The sequence below is a fragment of the Panthera tigris genome, chromosome B1, assembly GCF_018350195.1.
Source record: "Panthera tigris isolate Pti1 chromosome B1, P.tigris_Pti1_mat1.1, whole genome shotgun sequence".
In the NCBI taxonomy this organism is placed as follows: domain Eukaryota; kingdom Metazoa; phylum Chordata; class Mammalia; order Carnivora; family Felidae; genus Panthera; species Panthera tigris.
The window spans coordinates 75,833,345-75,852,118 of record NC_056663.1 but is presented as its reverse complement, the minus strand read 5'-3'; the positions used below and the strand labels follow the sequence as shown (position 1 = coordinate 75,852,118).

At 37.2% G+C, this 18,774-nt stretch overlaps 1 protein-coding gene across 2 annotated transcripts in view; it reads right to left on the bottom strand.

Annotated features, from left to right (window-relative positions):
• The window catches only part of SH3D19 (SH3 domain containing 19), a 186,871-nt gene that overhangs the window by 108,173 nt on the left and 59,924 nt on the right, over positions 1–18,774 (bottom strand). The window lies entirely within an intron of this gene.

Sequence of the window (18,774 nt, the reverse complement as noted above, 5' to 3'; positions counted from 1 at the left end):
ATACTTGACTTACAACAGGAATAAAAAATTCCTATCTCAGCTGACACAAAAATTACTTGAACTTACAGGGTTTCTAGTGAATAATCAAATGGTGAATATTAAATCAATGAATGCCCAGGAGCTACTAAAATATCAATTATAAGGGACGGTTTAGCTGTGGCTAAGAAATCTTCAAGGCTAGAATAGATGGCATTTGGTTTGAGCATAACTTTAAGTTGGCAAAATTTGAGAAGTAAATATGGGATGAAAACCATCTGAGTTTAGGAGAACTATATACTATACAATAGTAGTGAAAGCACAAATAACTGAGGGAAAGTACTGAGTAATCCAGTTGTAGGTATATTTTAGTGTGTGAGGAAAATAGATTGGGAAATGATATTACAAAATTAATTCAGGATCTTTTGGAGCACTTCATGAATGTTACATGTTAGCATTTGTACTTTTCTGTAGGCAAAGAAGAAAGAGTAGCATGGTGGAATGCACTGGGGTGGAGGGGTGGAGAATGAAAGAAGAGAGACCACTAAAAACAGTATAAACAAGAAAATCTTGTGAGAAAAGGGTAGGAGGAAATGAAAGTAGGAGGGTTGAATAGAAACAAACAGGATTAGAAATGGACAATATGTGTTGAGGGAGGAAGCAGGAGTCATGATATGGTGCATGGTATATACTACCATTAACTGAGATTAGAAACAAAGCAAAAGAAGAGAATGGGTAGGAATATGTTTAGGATGATATTCACTACCTAGTGCTATCAATAATCTTATGCTACTAACATTTATGAGTTCAACAGAGTATGGATAAAGGTTTGAGGCTTCTAAGTGAAAAAAATATACAGAAATGTTTACTTGACTCATTCAAGATGGTGGAAGAAGTAATTGCATCCACCCCACTGCCTCTAAACTAAATTGACAATAAAATAAAAAAAAAATATGAGTCGAACCATAACAACACTAAAACAAAAACAAAACAAGAATGGGAGTCATCAATGGATGAGACATCCTAAGAAATTTGAAACCAAGGTCAAAGACATCAGAAGTTAAACATGAATTCTCTCTAGGGAGCTCCTTCTGAGTCAAAGAATAAAAGCTGGGCCCTTAGACAACCATGAGGATAGTTACTTAGAGCTGTACTCAGATCACCAGATCCAGCTGCTCAGCACTGGTCAGCCTGTTCGACAACCAATTACATCTGGTACTGCCATCCTGACAAAGTCGGGGATCTGCCTAGGAAGAGGCCCAGGAGGGGACTGGGGAACTGGCGGGGGGGGGGGTATAGTTTAGGGTAAGTTAGGATTTAAAATAACTTCACACCCAGAAATTGTTGGGAGACAGAGAGAAAAGACAGGTTCCACAGGTGTAATACAGTAAACCACTCCATTTCTAGATACATCTCACCCATAGAATAGTAACTTCCTTACTTTGGCAATTTTAAGGGTCTGACCTTGCCTTCCAACTCCTTTACAGAAAAATCCACTTGCTAGCATACCCCATTAAGACACCATTGACACACTTCAGTTATGTCATTCAGAGGAAAGCATTCCTGGAAAATAAAACCACTATGTATGTATCAGCCAATCTAGCCTTTTATTCATCAACATGTACCTATGACCAATTCTAATCAAACATCTAAGGAAAAAAATCAATGGTTTAAAAGGGAAAGAGCAAAATGAATGAGCAATTATGGATCAAAAAGAAACATTTAGGGAATAGAAGAGAATGTTTAAAATATTCTAAGTGGTATCCTCAAAGATGAAAAAGCAGGTTATATCTACTAAAGACAGAGAGAGAGAGAAAAGGAGAGAGATTAGTTTGTCATGGAAAAGAAACAACCACAGAATAAGAAACAGTTCTTAGAAATTAAATTTATGATTATGAATATAAAAGATTAAACAGGTAGGCTGAATAACAGAATAGACACTGCAGAAAACTGAATTTGCAATCTAAAAAACAGGTTGACAGGGGCACCTGAGTGGCTCAGTCAGTTGAGCATCCAACTTCAGTTCAGATCATGATCTCGCACTTTGTGAGTTCAAGCCCCACATCGGGCTCTGTGCTGACAGCTTGGAGCCTAAAGCCTACTTTGGATTCCATGTCTCCCTCTCTCTCTGCCCCTTACCCACTCGTGCTCTGTCTCTCTCTCAAAAATAAATAAACGTTAAAAAAAATTTTTAAAACAGGTCAACAAAATTCTAAAGAACACAAGTCAAAAACACAGAGATGGAAGATAAAAAAAAAATTAAGAGCAATGGAGAATAGATTCAGGAGGTCTACATCATTCCTAAAGTTAGCATTTCAGGAGAAGAGAATAGAGATAATAACGGGGAAAAGATGTTCAAGAAATGACCAATGAAAAGTTATAAAGAAATAATCTACCTTTAGAACTTAACATATACATGTCCAAAAAGAGTTTTATTTCGGGAATACGGTCTAAAATTGTTAGGAAAAAGTCTCTTGGGAAGGGCGAACAAAGTAAAGACAAAAAGGAAAGATGTTACAGATCTGTTCACTTTGTTGTAATATTTTTAGAGAGGGGTTGCTGGAGGATGGCTGATAAGCCCAAGAGAACCAATGGATACAGAAAACTGCAAATCAGGAGAAAATGAATAGAGATCGCAAATAAATGAAAAGTCCAGAAAAGCTCTGTTCACCAGGTATTCAATAAGTAGAAGATTTTGCAACATGAGGCTTAACTTCTCATTCTCAATATTGAGCAGAGATTACCAAAGCACGAGCAATATGATTTTTATATAGTCAACTTTAAGAAATGGCTAAGAAGCCACAATGAAATATCACTTGATACCCACTAAGATGGCTATAATAAAAAAAAACAATAATAAAAACAATAATAATAACAAGTGTGGGAAAGAATGTGGAGCAAATGAAACCCTCATACACTGGTGGTGGGAATGCAAAATGGTGCAGTGGCTTTGGATAACAGCTCAGCCATTCTTCTAAAGGTTAAACATAAAGTTTACCATACGACCTAGAAATTCCACTACTAGGTGTATACCCAAGAAAAATGGAAATATATGTCCACACAAAAACTTGTACACAAATGTTCATAACAGCATTATTTATATTATCCAAAAATGGAAAACAATCCAGAAATCCATCAACTGGTAAATGGATAAGTAAAGTGTGATATAGTCACACAAGGGAACATAATTCAGCAATAAAAAGGAATAAAGTACTGACACATACCACATGGATGAACCTTGAAAACATTAAGAGAATCCAGTCATAAGAGACAACATATTGATGATTCCATTTTATGTAGAATGTCCAGAATTAGGTAAATTCATGGAAACACAGAAAGTAGATTTGTGGTTGCCTAGAGCTGGGGGGTAGGGGTGGGGGTAGACGAGAGATGAGCTCAGAATTTCTTCTTCGCCTGATGAAAATGTTCCAAAACTGATTATGGTGACGGCTGCACAACTCTGTGAATATCCTGAAGATGACTAAATTGTACATTCTATTTTTTCTAATGTTTATTTTTTGAGAGAGAAAGACACACAGAGCGCAAGCAGGGGAGGGACAGAGAGAGGGAGACACACAATCCGAAGCAGGTGCCAGGCTCCACGCTGTCAGCAAAGAGCCCGACATGGGGCTTGAACTCACAAACTGTGAGATTGTGACATGAGCTGAAGTTGGCACTTAACCAACTGAGCCACCCAGGTGATCCTAAAGTGTACATTCTAAATGGGTAGATTATAGGATATGTGAATTACAACTAATAAAAAAGCAGCTAAGAATAATAGCCCTGATTAAATGATTGAATGGCTGAGGTTTTCATTTTACTATTAATATTAAAGTTAGTATAAGACTGCTATGAATTGGAACTCGGAAATAAATATTCTCTCAATTGATATTATTTGGTATGATATTCAAATTTTAAAAGTTCAGACTTCCAATTAAATACATTCTAGAAGTGGATCTCTGGTTCTTTAAGAAAAATACTTATTAATTTCACACACTGGCCTGACAACCTGATCTATGCCAACTGAAAAGTAATGGGGACACCTCGGTGGCTCAGTCAGTTGACCGTCCGACTTCGGCTCAGGTCATGACTTCATGGCTCATCAGTTCAAGTCCCGCATCGGGCTCACTATTGTCAGCACAGAGCCTGCTTTAGATCCTCTGTCCCCCTCTCTCTGCCTCTCCCCCACTTACACTCTCTCAAAAAAAATAAACGTTAAAAAAAAAAAGTAACGGTAAAAATTGAAGCTGCATTTCCATTCTGTGTGCCTTGTGCATCAACTAACCCTCAGAGCCCTGCAATTATTCCCAGTTTAAAATGTGGAGACTGAAGTTCTCAGAGAGTAAGTAACTGGCCCAGCCAGGGTCACCTGACAAACAAGGGCCGCTCTGGGCCTGGGACTGGAACTCAGCTCGGTCTGACTCCAATCCCATGCTCAAGACAGCTTTTCACAACAGCATGTTCCTGATGTCCCTTATTAAATAAACAGTGAAAGAAAGTAAAAACAGCGCATCTCTATTAACAAGTCAGAGTTTTGCTTGTAAAAAGGAAAAAGTGCAATGGAATAGAAAGGAAAAGGTGTATTTAGAAGGACAGGTTTTATATGTCTTTATATGGTTCTTTATACCATTGAGTGACAGCTGATTGGGAAATTAATGACAATATTCTAAGACATAAAGCCTCTGGTATGAGGGTTTCAATAATAAAGGGGGTTGTATTTAACTAGGACTATAAGACTCTTAATCCCTAAACACGCTCTGTGGGAAATAAAAAAGATAAATGATCTTTCAATAAAAAGCTGTAAGAAAGTCTCCCAGGTGAAGATAAGAAGTTGAACATAGATATGGCATTGATAGTAAAACTACCAGCTGTAGGAATCAAGAGGAGAAAGAGAATAAGCAGAAGAAATGTCCCAATAATAATTCCAAGTAACAGACAAACTGGTAATTCTAGGAATACTCCTGATTATTGGACAAACTGTAAAAAGATTCAGAGAACAGAACACTCCCAAACTTCTCTTCCATTTCTCCAGAAACAGCATTGTAAAAAGTAAAGAACTCTCACTGGTTATCTCTCCTCAATCTTTATGATGCTAATCACCTAAGAACAAACTTGCAGTCAAGAATTTGTATACTTCCTGAGTAATCTGTGTTCAAATATTTGTAAGAAATATCATTTAACAACTAAGTTAAGAAATACTGTTATGATCAAATTAAAAATTATAATAAATATCAAATAAAAAGGTAAGCTTTTATACTATAAAAGGAAAAAATAAATGGGAAAAAGGATAAAAGAAAAAGGAATGTCTCATTTCTAGTTCCCTCCATAAATACCATTAAGATGTGGGAGCCAAACTGTATAAACTGATGTCACAGATTCTCAAAACACACATGGGAGTAAATAAAGTGACTCCTGTCTCTAGTAAGGATGTCACTGACAACAGTAAGTTTTTAACTGTTTTAGGCATTCATATTTGCCTCCTGGTAGAAATTAAGTCATAAAAGGACAAGAGATTAACAAATAATAATCATTCGTGTTATTATCTTGAAAGACTGAAACAAAGCATGAGATCTCAGATCTATCCCATATGTTTCCAAGGCTATTTCCTAAGTCAATACAGGACAACTGTTGGAGAAAAGCTCAACAATCAAAAATTCTTAATTTGTTATTCTTTTCCTAAGCATTGAGGAAAACTGCTATTCTTTGATATAAGCTCAGGGGAGACTGAATGATGTGGTTTGAGAATAGAAGCTAAAAAGGAGACAAACCATAAATAGATTTTCAAATCCTTGCTAGAGCAAGAACAGAACAGGGAGTTTATCTCCAGATATGTCCTCTGCAAAAAGTGAAAAACTCAATGGATTTCCAAGACTCATTTTGGAACTGAATTTCCAAAGTGTTACATACATTTCTCAAAGGAAGTACCTGGTGTTGACTGGTAAACAGGGTAAGTGAGTTCTGTGGGTTAATGAAATAGCTATGGGCTCCTGAGTAGAATAACAAGGAAGCAAAAGGTGATTCAACCTTCAAGAAGAGTCTATAGTAAACAAGACACAGATATCTTACTGTTAACACCCACAGAATCTTTTCACATCTCTGAAAAACAAAACTGCTGATTGGTTTTCTTCGGTTCAAAGACACCCTAATACATGAGTTTGGGGGAACTACACCTTTAGATTTTAGAGAAACTGGTTGGAACCTTGATAGCACGTAGAAGGAAAGCTCAATATCCATGTTAACCTAAGGAAAACAATTTTCAACAAAGTCAGGAAAGGAACATGCCTAATACCTGATTCTACATTGTTTCTTTCTATATCTGAGGATCACAGGAATGGCTTTTTCTCAGAATTGTCTTAAAAAAAAAAACAATAAGATTAAAACTTAGATTTAAACATAAATCTGATGTTTTATTTTTGAATGGCCTAATGAGACTATATTACAGTCAGAGACCATGAGATATACATGTCAAGTGAAATGTACATTCTGGGAAAGTAGAAGATGCAAATGGACATCAGAACTGTGGTAGTCTCTGAGTTGTGCCATCCAATTTAAAATAATTAACCTGTACAGAAAACGTGTCTCTGATGCTGAATTGAAATGTTAGCCACACGTGTCAACAGGTGTGGCTATTTCTAAAATGTAGCCATAGCAAAACCGATAGGTTAAACAGGAGCAATCTCTACTGTATAGAATCCAAAAGTATGTAAGAATAATTGAATTGCTAAGCACTTTTAACACTGCTGACCTATCTTTAAGCTCACTAGTATGTTAATATTAATTTGTTCAAGTCTTGTATACATAGTGTAACAAGACACGATACCCTATTAATTTGGTTTTTTTAGGGGAAATGTAAGGAGATATCACTATTTGGCAAGATTTTAGGTGAATACTTTAATACAGGAAAAGGGAATGCTCCCTTAGCAAGGTCAAGTCTTCAGAGGAAAACAAATCAAGACAGAGATGGGTCATTTCCACTTTCCCAGCTTTTAGTGGTGACTACAACCCGAGCACTTATAGATGCTGAGGCAGACAGACCCATTCTCTGCCACAGATCATGAAAGTTCCCAGTAGCTGAAAAGTCATCTAAATTCTAATTCAATTGGATAGATTTGCATTGGCCCAATGTAGGCTTATGAGTCTTTCACTGGGACTTGACCCATTTTCGCTTCCCAAAGAATTTAAAGACTAGGATGAAATTTAACTAGATAAGGAACAATAAAGAGAAGGACTAGAAAGATACATGACTTTATAACCATCTCGATTTAATTTTTAAAAATTAAAAATAAATAAGTAAAAGGCTGAAAATATAAAGATTTTCCCTGGTGGCATTTGCTTTGGGTAGATTATTTTCTTTTAATTTTTTAATGTTTATTTATTTTTGAGAGAGAGAGAGCGCACAAGTGGGGCAGGTGCAGAGAGAGAGGGGGTGACAGAATTCAAAGAAGGCTCCCGAGCTGTTGGCACAGAGCCCAATGCAGGGCCCAAACTCATGAACCATGAGGTCATGACCTGAGATGAAGTCAGGACTCTTAACCGACAGGGCCACCCAGGTGCTCTTAGATTATTCTTTAACTGATGTTTTTTGGAAAATTCCTCCTTCAGATCAAATAGCTTTAGGCAAAGTTACAAAAGGCAGATATCCTAACATCATGTAAAATTTGAATGTGAAAAGGAAACCCCAACTCCAGGTAAACATCTTAGGAGCACTGACAATATTCCTATCAGAGTTCCAAGTGTTTTGTGATAATATTTTTCCTTAAAGTAGGCTTCACACTCGGCACAGAGCCCAACTCAGGACTTGAACTCAAAACCCTCAGATCAAGACCTGAGCTGAGTTGCCCCTGCCCATTAAGAATTAAGGTTTTGTTCTGTGCTGTCAGTATTTGAAGGCTATAAAGTGATTACATTCTATTTTGGGCTTACCAAATCACCTAAGATTTTCTTTGCAACGATGATGTTCAACACTGGTGTAAGTAATGTAAATAGACACTCTTACCTATCAATGGTAGGAATGTGTACGACCTTTCTGGAGAGCAATTTGGGCCTTTAAAGTTTATAGCTTTTTCTTCAAAATTTTACCTCTAAAAATCTATCTTCAGGAATAGACATGTGAGGAAAATTTCCATAAGAAGGTATTTATTACACTAACCTTTACAATAGCAAATCCAAACAGTCAACAATAGAGAAATGACCAAATAACTTTTGACATTTCCAATTTTTAATAAACTATGTAGTTATTATAATATTCAACATTTATTGTCACTTGGCCTTCACATGAACTCAATGAAGAAAGTTCTCTTATTTACTCATGAGAAAGAAAGAGTTCAGTTACTTTACAAAGGTCATGGGACTAGGAAGTGGTGGTACTGGGATTCCAAACCAGTCTAGCTCCAGAGCCCAAACTATTCAGCACTATACTAAATTGCTGTTGTATGTGTTACTTTTCGTTTAAGTTCTATTTATTTATTTTAAGAGAGAGAAAGACAGAGAGAGCACAATCAGGGGAGGAGCAGAGAGAGAGAGAGAGAGAGAGAGAGAGAGAGAGAGAGAACCCCAAGCAGGCTCCATGCTGTAAGAGTGGAGCCTGATGCATGGCTCAGTCTCATGAACTGTGAGATCATGACCCCAGCCAAAATCGAGAGCCGCCTGTTTAACCAACTGAGTCCCTTGAGTGTCCTGTGTGTGTTACTTTCCAAAGGTGATACTGTATTATAAATTTTTCTTGCAAAGATTTTTGCTCCAATATTTACACCCAAAACTGATCTCTGGTTTTCTTTCAGGAAAAATATTGCTTCCTTGTCTCAGTGTCAATGTCATTTTCCCTTCATAAAAAATGAATTCTGAAACTTTCCTTCATTTTCTATGCTCTGAAACAGTTGAAAATAGCACTGGGATGATGTGGTTCTTAAAGGTGTGGTCAAGGAGTGCCTGGGTGGCTCAGCTGGTTAAGCGTCTAACCTCGGCTCAGGTCCTGACACGTGAGATCATGGGTCGGTCCTGTGTCAGGCCCTGTGTTGACAGCTCAGAGCCTGGAGCCTGCTTCAGATTCTACGTCACCCTCTCTCTCTTCCTGCTCATGCTGCCTCTCTCTCTAATAAACAAACATTAAAAAAAAAAAAAAAAAAGGAGGGTAGCTCTTTAACAACTTTCTGTATTTCATCAATAATAACTGTTCTTTGGATTTTCTATGTCTTTTGGAGTCAGCTATGGTCACATATTTTCCATTTCATTTTTTAAAAAAACTTAATAGCTTTATTGAAATACTATTTACATGCCATAAAATTTACCTGTTTGCAGTGTACAATGATTTTTAGTAAATTTGCAGATTTGTGTAATCATCATCACAATCATTTTAGAATGTTACCATCACCCTGAAAAGATCCCTTATGCCCATTTGGAATCAATCCCTGCTGCTATCTCCAGCCCCTCCAATTTGTTTTAATTGCATAAATCTATAACCTTAATGCATATATGAACAGATGCATTCATTTTATATGGATTAAATAAAACAGAGCCAAATCTTAGATATATTGCATATAAAGTGACTATATTATATCAAATTATTTACTTCTAAGAAATTAATGTGGTGCTATGTAAAAGCGGTATAATTTTCTTATAGCTCATTAATGTTACTTGGTATTTATGGAAAGAAACAAACAGTATGATTGTTCTTATTTTCCTGTGTTCAGTACTGAGGCTTCCATAAATATGTATTCTTAAATGCCCCAATGGCAGCAAGAAATAGGATGCAAATACTAAAATATGATCACAATAATCACCCTGCCTCCAGACACATCAGAAACTGCCATGATTCTTTACTTAATATTTTCTACCTTTAAGATAGTTTTAAGTGATTTACTTTTTCTTATTTTCACTTTTTAATTTTTCCTAATGAAAGTCTGGAAAAAATCTAGCTATTTCTCAATTCGACAAAGTGCTTTTCCCATAATGTTCACGACTTTATGCTGAGAATTAAGCCCAGCTGACTAGACTCCAGCCAATATACTTTTAATTAGCACTGAATAGAGATTTCTCTCATTAGGAAGCATTAGTGTCATTTGATTTTTGATCCTTGCTTCAAAGTTCTCCCCATATAATAAGGAACATTAAGTATAAGATTAAACTTTATTTAACAAGAAAATCTTTTTGCATGTTCAAACAGGCATAATCCCATCAGTAGCATATTTAGATCTAAGATTAGGAAAAATTGCTTCAAGCATGGTGAATTTCTTCCAATGATAATCCATCTTCTTCTCTTCCCTGTTTCTCCCCCTTTCAAGCCTTGCAAAACAGAACTAAACAAGACAAATCACAAACAAAAGACTTCAGTGGAAACATAGTCCCAAGATTTTTTTTAAGTGAATTTACACTGATAAGTATATATAAATACATCTTCAACTCAGAAACTAAAGAAACTCAATTAAGTTGCTTCCTGTCAACTTAATATCCTTGTTGGCCATCTGTTACTTTTGTATCAAGTTCTCCTCAAAAACATAAAGTGAGCCTCAAGAACATTTAAGTGGGTATTACAAGATTCTTTTGAGTTTTAAACAGATGTGTACTTACATGAAAGCTCAACTATACAGCACTCAAGGGTATATAATTATTGTGCTGACAAGTATGAATTCACAATAAAGTTATCCAAAGCATATATATAATCATGCATATTTTCAGAGTCTGTACATATACTTTGACCTAGGCTTATACTTTTAAAATCCGTAACATTTAATAATATTTTCTTAGCAAAATCAAAGAAAAAGAATTTTACTTCACTCTTCTAATACCTAAAACTTGTTTTTAAATGTTTGTCTGAAAAAATTATCAGTTATCAAGACATCAATAATAAATATGACTTTTAACTGGAGATAATAATATAAAATTCTATATAGAATAAGCATGAAAAAATTAAAAAGCAGTACTAAATCTATAGTGTTACATGTTAAATATGTACTATTATAGGTGTCTCCTTCCAAAAAAGGCCAAAATTTAAAGATCTCCAAACTTAATCATCAAGTAGAATAAATTAAAAAAACTTCATATAAAATTTCTTTCCAATTCAGTCACCACAAACTCAGAATTAAACTCAGATAAAATCTGGAATCAATGATTTATAAGCGTTTACCAGAGAACTCGAAATTTTTACAAACGTGTAAAAAAAAGATTTGAAAACAACAATTTCAGGAACAAAAGAGAAATCAATCTACTCTTATTTATGATGGCTTCCATTACTTTCCAACCTTGCCTCTGATCACTTCCAAACTCTTTAAAGATTTAGTTAAGGTCTTCTCTGTTTTAGCTAAATCTTAGAATTTGGAGACGTGTTAATATTCCATCCCCTGCGTAAGGAATAAGAATGAAATATCTTCCTATTTTTCTTATCCCCCAATCTCAGTTATTCCCTCCAAATTAGTACAGTATTGTTTGACGAAAATGTTTTCTCCTAATAGTCCTATCAGCTCGGCTAATATGGAGGGGTTGAAGAGATAAATAATGAGTATGAATAAGGAGATGGGAAAAGGGATGCTCTCAATCACTATAAATTGGTACCATCTTCGTGGAGAACAATTTGGCAACAGAGATCAGACTCTAAAACTAAGTATTTTCTTCAGTCATACTATGTCAGAACAACTGACGTCAAAGCAAGGGAAAAAGTACATAAGAATAGACCTCATCAAAATAAAAAGCTTCTGCACAGGTAGGAAACAATCAGCAAAACAAAAAAGCAACCAACGGAATGGAAGAAGATATTTGCAAATGACATATCAGATAAAAGGGTTAGTATCCAAAATCTATAGAGAACTTATCAAACTCAACACCCAAAAAAACAAAGAATCCAGTGAAGAAATGGGCAAAAGACATGAATAGACACTTCTCCAAAGAAGACATCCAGATGGCCAACTGACACATGACAAAATGCTCAACATCACTCATCATCAGGGAAATACAAATCAAAACCACAATGAGATACCACCTCACACCTGCGAAAATGGCTAACATTAACAACCTAGGCAACAACATGTTGGCAAGGATGTGGAGAGAGAGGATCTCCTTTGCACTGCTGGCAGGACTGAAAACTGGTGCAGCCACTCTGGAAAACTGTATGGAGGTTCCTCAAAAAATTAAAAATAGAACTACCCTACAACTGGTAATTGTACTACTAGGTATTTATCCAAGGGATACAGGTATGCTGTTTCGAAGGGGCACATGCACCCCCATGTTTATAGCAGCACTATCAACAATAGCCAAAGTATGGAAAGAGCCCAAATGTCCATTAATGGATGAATGCATAAAGATGTGGTATATATATACAATGGAGTATTACTCAGCAATCAAAAAAGAATGAAATCTTGCCATTTGCAACTACATGGATGGAACTGGAAGGTATTATGCTAAGCGAAATTAGAGAAAGAAAAATATCATATGGCTTCACTCATATGAGGAATTTAAGATACTAAATAGATGAACATAAGGGAAGGGAAGCAAAAATAATATAAAAACAGGGAGGGGGACAAAACATAAGAGACTGTTAAATATAGAGAACAAACACAGGGTTGCTGCATGGGTTGTGGGAGGGGGGATGGGCTAAATGAGTAAGGGGCATTAAGGAATCTGCTCCTGAAATTACTGTTGCACTATATGCTCATTAACTTGGATGTAAATTAAAAAATAAACTAATTTAAAAAAATAAAAATAAATAAAAGGATGGTTTGAAAGGAGAAAAAAAAATACATAAGAATAGTGGTAACAATATCTATAGAATATATTCTTTAGCATATTCCACCAGCATAATTTATAATAACAGAAAATAAAAACTAAGTTTCCATTAACACAGGCATGATTTTAAAGTTACACTACACTTCTATTATCGTGTAATTTATATACCTGTACTAAAGAAAAGTCTTCAGCCCAGTATATATTGGCTTGGAAGGAAGGACTTGAGAGAAGAACATAGAGAAGAACATAGGGAATGCTTCCACTTTTTCTGTGCATATACAGAGCCCACACAAATAGACACACATAGTCAGAAAAAGAATGAAAGACAGGGAGACATCTGGAATGATGCTCAAAAAACCACCCAGGAGGTGCTAGAAGTAAAGAGGATGGGGAGAGAAACTTATTTTACTTTGTATCTTCATTTCTCTACTGCTTAAATTTTTTCAATAATTGTAAAAAAAAAAAAATATATATATATATATACACATTACATATATATATGGGGAGAGAAACTTATTTTACTTTACTTTGTATCTTCATTTCTCTATTTAAATTTTTTCAATAATTGTAAAATATATACATATATACATATACATATATATGTATGTATATACACACATATACATATATATACACATATATATATACATATACATATATATATTATACCTAGCATGCAGCAGAAGGAGGGAGCTGGAGCTAGGAGTATTTTAGTAATAACGATTAACTCTAAATTTCTTTCCATCTGCCTGCCTGGAGAGAAAGGGCATTCTGCTCTGGTCACAGCTGCACTAGATCTAACACAAAGTCTCCCATGATGGTTTTGTGAACCAAATGGAAAACTGTGGCTGAAAAAAAACAGCAGTTTAGCTAAATCGCCAGCTGAAGATCCGTCAACAAAGATGGCTGACTGAGGGATGCATTCCAGCCTGAAGTTTCAGTGGCCCTCCAGCCCAGGGTCTTGGTGTTCAAATCCATACTACAAAAGACTCAGGACAAGGTGAAAGAAAGGAGAGCCACGGCCTCTGCATGCTCCTGATTAAGTCCCCCCAACATCCCCAGCCTCTCCACCATATTCCACCATTAGGACTAAATGATCTATCATCCGACTTCAGATGCTACCTACCACCATGATCTTCTCTGGCCTTGTTATCACCAATAACTGCGCCTTCTCTGTGACCTCAACTTCAAGCATCTCACTTACTCAGCACACTTAAGTATCTTTCCTGCACTCCTTATAGCAAGAATGCCAATTCCAATCATTTTCAATCCCATTAGGATTTATAATCCACTGATTTTTGCCTTGCTTTACTCTCCACAGTCACTTCAATTCTTTACTTCCCTCCTTTCCAGCTTAAGTTCATGATTTATCATTATAATCACCCCGTTGCTCACCCACCCCCCTTCACCATACCCACTTCAGAAAACCTCAACCTGGTATAGCCAACTTCTGCCCTCTCTATGCCTCCACCTATGTTGCTGAACACTGCCTATGAACAATACAACTCTGCCAACTTCACTTCAAATTCAAGTGGATGCTTTCTGGGGCCCAGCAGACACACTATAATTTCTCTGGTCTGTTCATCTCCCACCCTAGTATATGACTAGTTCACTCTCTGAGTTCTCAACACTTCCCTTCTCATCCTCGCTCTCAATAGATGACTTCTATTCTACTGAAGAAATGGAAACAGTCAGCAGAGAACTTCTCCCACCACATCTCCTACCAACTAGCATCTATCTATGTCCACATACTTACTTTTATTCTTGCTGTATGAAAGACCCATCTGTGCTCTGATCTAAGCATCTTCACACCCCAACTGATGCATTAGGTTCAGTGCCCTCCTGTCTGCTTAAGAACACTTCGGCAATTCTCTTGTTTTCTGTCCTACATCAATTTCTCCCTCTTTACTAGATAATTCCATTAGCACACAAACATGAAATCATTTCTCCCATCTTAAAACAAGAACAAAAGACTGCACCACCCAGGCTCTTCTGCCAGCTGTTTCTCAACTTCCCTGAACAGCAAAAAACTACTTTACAAAATTGCCTTATTTGCTGTCTCCAATTATTCCCCTTTCCCTCTTGAATCTGTTGGTTCACAGCCATCTTGGGAGCCTCCCAGATCTAACTTGAAACAGAGGGTAGGGAGAGACCAAAGAAAGAAGCAGGCCACTCTAGATTGGTAGGTGGTAGGGTAGGAAGGGAATTTACATGAGGCTTGTCCTGGGTGGCCAGCAAGACAAGTATCTCTCTATGCCCACTTGCCAAATCATAGAAGTTTATATAGAGGCCTGAACTGGGCTAGTCACGTATACTGTCTTCATGGTCTCAACACCACATCACTATCTCAAGGATATGTCGTTGAAATGCCTCTAGGAGTATGGAAGGCAAATAGAAACCCCATTCCAAGGACAAAGGAGGGGGTAAGGAGCTTCTGAATGCCCAGGTGCAGCTCATGGTCAATGGACAGCACGTCCACTTGATCATCTCCTTCAACAGAATCCATTCCATGATGCTAAATTCAATGGTCAGTTCTTCATTGTCTGCAGCATTTGGCAGCCAATCATTTCTTCCTCCTTTCTTCACTTGGCTTCCAGAAGACTACTATCAGTCCTCTGCCTAACTCACTCCTATCCTCTCAAGTCTCTTCTTGGTTCCTGCTTATCTCATCTAAACGTTGGTCAATCCTTAAAACTCACAGTGGGCTTTATTTATACTTACTCACTAGGTGACCTTATCTCATTTCATGGCTTTAAATACTTTAATATGCTGGTGACACCCTAATCTAGCCCTTCAATTTGTGGCAATCTCCTGATTCCACATTCATATATGCAACTGCCTACTACTTTCTAGTTGGACATTTATCAAGCATCTTAAACATGCCTATAAATGAATTTCTTGTCTATTCCCCAGAACTCTGCACCACCTAGTGTGCTCCATCTTAGTATATGGTTATTCCATACTTCCAGGGGCCTGGGCCAAAAAACATTTGACTGCTCTCTTTCTCTCATACCCTCACCCAATTTATCAGCAAGTCCCATTAGCTCTACCTTCAAAATGCAACCAGAATCTACCACCTCTTACCACTTTTGCCCCCACAGCCTTGGTCCAAAGCCATCATTATCTCCTACTCAAATTATTGCAGTAGTTTTCTAACTGGTTTCCCTGCTTCTACCCTGACCATTCTCAACCCAACAGCCACTGTGATCCATTTAAAACTTTTAAGTCAGATCTACTAAGAATAAAAGTCAAAGCTCTCACAATAGCTCATAAGGATCTACATGGTCTGACTCATTCCCTGTCTGACCTCATTTCCTATTGCTGGAGCCCCTCACCAACTCTGTTCTAGCTTTAGTGTTTCTCAAATGTCCCCAATACACCCTTGCCTCGGGGGCTCTGTACTGCTACCGTTTGTGCTTCAACCTCTCTTCCCTCAGTTAACCACTAGCTCAATGCCTCTCTTTCCTCCAATACCTGCTCAGAAATTACCTCAGTGATGCCATCCCTGACCACTCTATTTAAAAGTCACACTTGAGGTGCCTGGATGGCTCAATCAGTTAAGTGTCCAACTCTTGATTTCGGCTGAGGTCATGACCTCACAGTTTGTGAGTTAGAACCCCACATCAGGTTTAGCGCTGACAGTGTGGAGCCTGCTTGGGATTCTGTCTCTCCCTCCCTCTCTGCCCTTCCCCCTCCCCCACTCTCTCTCTCTGTCTCTCTCTAAATAAATAAATAAACTTTAAAAAAAAAAAGATTTTTAAAAGTCATGTCTTACCCCAGTATCCTTTTCCTGTTTAATTTTTCTCCAAAGCACTTGTCATGATCTAAAACTAGAATATAAGCTCCATGAGGACAGAGGCTTTTTCTATGTTGTCATTCCTCCACTGAAAAAATGATTACTGAATAAATAAGTGATGTCTCTGGGACTTGGGAGGCTGCTGTAGCATGGAGGGAAAGATTACTAGGCAATGAATCAGGAGATCTGGATTTGAATCTGATTATAGTAGTCCCCCACCCCCCCTTATCTGCAGTTTCGCTTTCACACAGTTTCAGTTACTACCAGTCAACCGTGGTCCAGAAGCAGATGATCCTTCTCTCACTTATCAGAAGGTCAATACTAGCCTAACACACCAGGTCACAATGCCTACGTCATTTACCTAATCACATAAGCATTTTATCATCTCACGGCATCACAAGAAGTTAAGTACATACAATAAGGTATTGAAAGAGAGAGAGAGAGAGGCCACATTCACTTAACTTTTATTACAGCATAATATCATAACTGTTCTATTTATTGTTAAGTATTGTTGGTAACCTCTTACTGTGCCTAACTTATAAAGTAAACTTTATCATAGAAATGCATGTATAGGAAAAAACAATAAAGCATTTGGTACTATCTGTGGTTTCAGGACTCCACTAAAGAGGGTCTCAGAACACATCCCCCATAGGTAAGGAGGGGGACTACTATACTAGATAAGTCCCAGCTTTGCTCGTGCATAGCATAATTACAATTAGTTAAGTCATTTAACCTTTAAGATCCTCAGTTTCCTTATCTATAAAACAGAAATTAAAACCCTCACAGAGTTACTGTATGAAGGAAAATGTTATGCAAATGTAAAATACTGTCAAGCTTCTGTAACTGAGCACATGTTAAACTATTTAGAATCAATTTAACATTTCTAGACAATAGTTTATTCCCTTTGTAAACTAGGACAACTTGAATTATAACAAAGATTTTAAACTGTCCTCTCTTTACAGTGTGTAATTTGTCTACATTATTAATTGTGCACATTAATATCCTAATACTAGTATCTATTTAGAATCCATTTCGCCCAGGGCCAGGCACTCAAGGGACCAGACTCTGAGAAAGTGCAGCCACAGGACCCAGGGGGAGGAGCGGGGCCTGAGGCGCCCCCTGCTGTCCAGGGAGAGCGACAGGTATGAGGTTCCTGCCTGTGGGGTGGGGAGGGGCAAGACCTTACCCATTCCGTTCTAAATAAGGGAGATCAGAGGTCATATCTTGAGATCTTTGGTACTTTCATTTGGCTCTGGAATTGTCCTCCTCACCAGCCTTTCTGCAGCCCATAACCAAGCAAAGCTAAGATGGGTTCTCAGAGAGGCAGAAATTCAAGCCAGTTTCCTTAGTCCAGAAAATAAAATGTCAAGACATTTGTCTAGAAAATACAGACTTCACCAAAGCACAGCTGGAAAAACTGGTATTTGAAAGAGGCATCTTCTCTAAATTCTACTTTTGTTTCAAGTTACATAACAAGAAATATAAATACTCCATTTCAGTTAGTTTAGTTCTTCACAGAAATGTCTTAATCGTAATTCAAAATGATGGCATTAGCATCTATTGAGAGAATATAAAAACTGAGGTATATTTCTTAGTCCTCTAGAAAACTGTTTGTTACATTAACCCCTGTACTTTTTATCATATCATAACAAACTCACTAAATTCACTGCCAAGGGGGAAAAAGTTACTTCCTGACTGAAGAGTTTGTTTATTATGCTTATTGATATGTTTCAGATGACATGAGCTCATTCTTTTTTTCTTTCCTACTTTGGCCTCTACAAAGTTTCAAGTTAAATTAAATCTCTATTTTAATAATCCCATTCTTGATTTTTAGAAGCATAATCTCCCCCTGATTTCTACAAATCTTTTAATGCCACTCACTTTTATTGTACCCACAGTACCTTCTCATGCCAAGCACCAGCTCTGGAATTAAAGAGTCTTAACTGTGTCATTGTCGTCGTCGTCATCATCATCATCATCACCATCATGTTTTAATTTTTTTTTTATTTTTTACTCATTTGCTTATTTATTTATTTTTGGGAGAGTGAGAGCGAGCGAGCACATGAGCAGGAGAGGGGCAGAGGGAAAGGGAGAGAGAATCCTAAACAGTCTCCATGTCCAACACAGAGCCCAACACAGGGCTCAATCTTATGAACTGTGAGGTCATGACCTGAGCTTAACCCCTACGCCACCCAGGCACTCCAGTCATCATCATGTTTTTAAAACTGGCAACCAACATTTGCTCAGCACTTTGGTTATATGCCTTATCTAAGTTCATTCACATTTCA